This window comes from Triticum aestivum, chromosome 1D (assembly GCF_018294505.1).
Source record: "Triticum aestivum cultivar Chinese Spring chromosome 1D, IWGSC CS RefSeq v2.1, whole genome shotgun sequence".
Lineage (NCBI taxonomy): Eukaryota > Viridiplantae > Streptophyta > Magnoliopsida > Poales > Poaceae > Triticum > Triticum aestivum.
Genome location: NC_057796.1, coordinates 207833075 through 207838519, shown reverse-complemented (window position 1 = coordinate 207838519; position 5445 = coordinate 207833075). Strand labels below are relative to the sequence as shown.

Sequence of the window (5445 nt, the reverse complement as noted above, 5' to 3'; positions counted from 1 at the left end):
AATGAAAAAAACGCATTTTTTCTTTTTTTTCTTTTGCCGGAGTCACGGTTTTGCTTCCGCAAGAAGCACGGTTGTGCTTTCACGGAGTCACGGCCGTGCCTCCTCAAAAACGAAAAAAAACGCATTTTCTCTTCTTCTTTTTTCCTTCCGCGAGAGGCACGGTTGTGATTTTATGACAGGCACGGGCATGCCTCTTTCGGAAAGGAAAAAAAACCCGTGCTCCCGGTTCGGTTTTTTCGTCTGATTTTTTTCTTCCGGTTTTTTTCGTGAAAAAAAGTTTGGCAAAATCTATCAACCATGGGATCTAGTTTTAAAGATCTCGACGCGAGGAATCCAACGGTGAAAGCGGTTCGAGATTTGGACGCACGGTTTGAGAGATAAAACGTTTTGAATAAACGGATCTACGAAAAAAAGAAAACTCTCAGGTTGCGACAAGTGGCGTGATGCATGTGCGCCACTTATCGCAACCAGGGAAGTTGGAGTGATCGTACTCCTCAACTACTGATTTCGCTTTTTCAGAATAATTTCAATCAAATCGACGTCTACCGCTAGTTGTATCCACTTGGTTTCATGACGTTGATGTTTATTTATTTTTGTGAGGACACGTGGACGTTCTTTTTTTTGGAAAAGGCATACAAACGTAGAGCTCCCGTGATATTCTGTGCTATTGCTAATTCGTTGTTATTCACCACTAGAAAAAATGCCCGTGCGTTGCAATGGAGGCATAAATATTCTGAAAGCGTTATCAATACGCTATGAGCACAGAAGACTATTGTTCTGAAATGTTGCCACGACTACTTATCTGTTGGAAATCTTCCTTGCCTTATACCCCAGGTTGTGTAAGGACTATGCTACTTGCAATAATGAAGCCAGGATGTCCATGATAAAGCTCCCAGCACCAAAGGCAAACAAAAAACATAGCAAGTTAATTTAGATGTCCTCTACAATATTCATAAATTACAACGGTTATTATTCCATTTTATGATTGTTTGGTCCTAATCAATAAAATATGTGATTTATTTGTTGCGGAGAATGAAATATAAGTCTTCTATAACATTTATCAAACGACCAAATTTTGTATGAACAGAACTGAGTATCTAAGGAAGCAATTCATTACCTTGTCAACACTTTTATTACAAGCATACACGAAAGCATGTAGGCTGGTCGCAAAAGGAGGACGGTTTGACAAAAAAGAGAGATGATATTTAGATGATTTGTTAAGTCATTAGATAAGTACAAAATGGGGACTATGATGACGTTTGAATATCAGTTCCAGCAATTCTGCTTCGCATTGCCATAAAAAAATTCTGCTTGCCATTTAATAAAGTTACAGCCAGAAAAGTGCACCGGTGCAAAGATGTTAAAATGCATGAATTACAAATTTGCAATAGTTCGTAAGTAGTAACTCGAGGAAGGGTCTTGCGGCTAGTGACTTGCCCTACAACCAGCACTCTTGATAAGCCTGGTCAAAATTCCTCCCCGTTTGCCATCTTACACAGAACTATCGTGTGACAGTATTGTCATTCTACAGGTTTCCAACACCATCTCTTATGATTACAAAAATGGTCACATTCCTTAGAGGGTTGCCTCTTCCACGACTGCTACTTGTCGGCGGTATATCAGCATCAAATCGATGTCAAAATAGCTGTACAAAATAATCTAAGTATCGGCATTGTCCTAGGGATTGTGAAACTCCCTAGCTTTTTATGTTTTGAAACCAAACCATGCCAAAAGTTGCATGTTTGGTGCAGTAAGACTCAGAGACCTGACAAGCCCAAGCATTTTTTTTTTGCATGGGAAGCAAATCAGGACTCGTGAGTTTCAGCACAACACTAACTCATACAAACTGAACACTATTTCTACAGCACCGCCTAAACAAAGAAACTCAGTAAATTCTAATTTCATAGTGTTTTGAAATATAAAACCACAACTAAATTAATTCTACCTTGTTGGAGAATGTAGTAGTCAGAGCTTGTCGACCATGTCGCCCACATCGTAGTGCACATCCTTAGATAACCAAACGATTTAACCAGTGGCTCGTTCCCGAGCAACTTGCCTTCAAACAACAGAGACCACCATGCAGACTCACTTTAGACAAGCAAGATAGCCCTTCTTCTCCTGTTTGAAAAGGCAGCTCTCATAAATATAACAAAATGAATACAACTAACCAGCCATCACTTGTTTGCTTGTGCGAGTAATTAAGAGGAAATACACCTTTTTTTAAGGAGCTATGGGTCTCAGTCCTATATTTCCAACAAACGCCCCACCTATTAGAACTAACAAGGTTATTCGAAGGTTGCAAGTTAGTCACGGGGTAGAAAACTGGCAACACAGGAATGGAAACCAATATTCTTTTGTCGGTTGTCTGAAGCTAACAAATTAGGATTGTCCTCACCTGCACTCCCAAGAACGTCAGGATTCAGACTGCCATACCGCCGCTTGCAATGCTCGAATGCTGCAGGTTTCACATGACACATCCAATTGTTGCAACATGAGTGTGAGATGGCCAACAAAATGTTCTGGCCATCCAAGACAGGCAGTGAGGTATCCTCGCTCAAGCACACTATCATACCTCCAAAACTGTTGCCTGATGGCGTAATCACACATTGCAGGCTTTCAGTCACATATGTATAGCAAATTTCTTCTGGCTGGTACAACATGCAATCTTACTATATGTATTATCACATCCAACCACTAATGCACACTTGCAGCGAAATAACTACAGAGACGGAGAGTGGAACCATATAGTACCTATGACTGCGACGCCGATTTTATTTTTTGCTGGGATTGTTCTTTTTTTGTTTGCTAGGACCAGCCAAATTTTTTGCTATGACCCGGCTATGGCGAGTAATTGTTTTTGCTGGAACCGACGAGTTTTATTGCTGGAAACATACATTTGTTTTGTTAGAAAAATATAATAGAGCATTAACTAACAAGAAGGCTATTGGATCTTGACACCAAAATAGTCAAGATCTTCGTTAATAAAAAAATAGTAAGATCTTTAGGACGTGATAACACCGAACATGCGCAAGATTCTTACAATGTTTAACCAAGAAGCAATAATAATAAAAACACTTGATCAAGACTGTTGCAACTCTTGTACCAAATTTCTGTGAAGCTCTTCTAGCTGCTATAATATGGAAAGTTACTATTTATATTAACACAGCCAACCACTCATGTACACCTTCAGATATTAACTACAGACATGTAGAGTGGAACCATACAACACTGGTCTGAAGCACTAATGCACACCTTCAGCCAATTAAGTACAGAGATGTAGCGTGGTACTATATAGCACTAATCTCAAGGACTAATGCACACCTTCAGACAATTAAGTACAAAGATGTAGAGTTTAACCATATAGCACTGTTCTTACCAAGAAACAAAAAAAGAGACAGGCTCTGTTGATCAAATCAGTAGGTTTTTAAAACTGAAAAGGCTTTTCCATTAAGCAAAAACCATAGGTAAATCATTGTTCATCAACCTTGCCAATTAGCAAAAATAGAGATATAAATTATCCCAGAGAGTTAGAACACCCAAAATTATTTAACCAATGCCCGTGCATGCAATACCATGAACAATGCATTACCCCTCTGCCATCATCATGATATTAGTTTACCTTTTCTTATATTTTTCCTGTCGTACAGTAGCTATTCTTCCTAGATAAAAATTAAGTACATCCAACCACTAATATACACCTTCAGACAACTCCCAGTGTACCCTTTTCTTATTTATTTTTTCTGTTGTACAGCAACAATTTTTTCCTATATAAAAATTGAGTACATCCAACCACTAATGTACACCTTCAGACAAATCTCAATGTGCGAAGATGAAGTATATGAAGCTTGGAGCAGAGCCAGATGCCTTTCAGACAGTGGGGAATATTAGCTGAACTAATGCATATTGTTGGACTTCTCAATGATTTGATCACTTGTGGTCTACCTTCTATGTTTCAGTCTGTACTCCATGAGTTGTAGTATTTTAGGCATTGACTTGTCCAGAGCTTAAAGAGCATATACTTTTTTTGAACATAGGATATTTCATTGATCTAGCAGCAGGGACAACATACATATACAATCATGCATTGCAGCATGGGACCATCTGCAAATACAACTGCATTGAGACAGTTCTCATTGCCTGAAACTAAGCATCTGAAACTTGAACATCTATTCGGAACTTTAGTGCTAGCATGGCCTATACTGAAGAACATACAGAATTAATAAATTCATGACAGATGTAAATTGATGGGACTCTAGCACGTACACCTCAGGTCAGACGAATTTCGAGCGTACCATGGAGCACGTGCAGACGGATATCCGATGAACTCGACGCAGGCACGGCGATGTCGAAAGCTTGCGGCACGAAGATGCCGGAAACTTGCGGCACGGCAATCTCGGGCAAGAAACTTGAGATGCGATTTATTTTTGGTTAAGGATTCCTTTTAATGGCTCAATTTTCATGTAGAGCACGGCCCCGTCCTCCCGAACATCTCATCCTTGGACACGACTCCAAGGCGCAAGCCACATGGGCTCTTCTTCGAGTCCGAGTTCGAGATGTGTGGGGGCTCGGCGGCGTTGGGATAGGTGAGGGTTGGGGCGTCAGGACGTTGGTCTGCATCTCCTGTGAACTGGGGTGGCTGTGGTGGATCGACGTGGCTGTTGCGGCGGTCGGCGGCCGCAAGCACGCAGAGAACAAGAAGAAGAGAGCGAGCCGGCTGCGTTTTTTTTCAGGAAGGGAAGCACTTCGTTGATTTTTAGAAAGAAGAGAGGCTGGGTGTTGGCCATGTTTTTTTAGCACAGTAAAGGCCCAATAACGTCACCAGTTCGGGAGCCCAATAGCATAAACGAACTGATTATTATTTCAGACGAGCTTGCGTAAAATATTAGTACCACCTCGGATATAAAATAATCTCAAAAACAATAATACAGGTGAACGGATGAAAAATTAAAAGAAACGCACCTTGCTTTATTAGTAGGTATAGATATAGATATAGATGTCGTGACATGCTTGTCTGAGAATTGAGGTTGGCATAGATATTTTAAATTTGCCTGAAATGCAACTAACTATCGTATTGTGCACATGACTTTTGTCTTTTTGAAAGTTGGTAACCAAACAACAAAATATCTTCAAAACCAGTTGCGCCAAGCAAAATGATTAGTGCCACCTCGCAAGAAAAGTAGAGAAATGATTGCCATCGTAAAAGGCTTTAATCTAAATACTAGTACTACTATACTTGGGGGTTGGAAGTCGTTTAGAACGTTGGAATCATACCAGAAAATGCAATCATGACCTTTATCCTCCCATCCTCCATGTGATGCAAACGTAGTTCGAATCTTTGTTCTAAGAAATCTCTAAACAAAAGTTTGAGGAAGAAAATGTCCATCCAGTCTTAGCCCCGTTCGGAACTTCTCCACTGGCCAGCTTCCTGAAAGAGCTCACTGAAGC

General features: G+C 40.3%; 1 long non-coding RNA gene across 2 annotated transcripts; it reads right to left on the bottom strand.

Annotated features, from left to right (window-relative positions):
• Positions 1–1249: 1249 nt before the first annotated feature.
• On the bottom strand, positions 1250–4705 carry LOC123167456 (uncharacterized). 2 transcript variants are annotated; one of them, XR_006483933.1, is made up of 3 exons: positions 2752–4705; positions 2396–2587; positions 1250–2276 (listed from the first exon to the last, which is right to left on the bottom strand). It is a non-coding gene; the product is annotated as an uncharacterized lncRNA (long non-coding RNA). The 2 variants fall into 2 exon arrangements; XR_006483932.1 differs by having other exon boundaries at positions 1250–2118; positions 2215–2276; positions 2396–2794.
• Between the last annotated feature and the right edge of the window lie 740 nt (positions 4706–5445).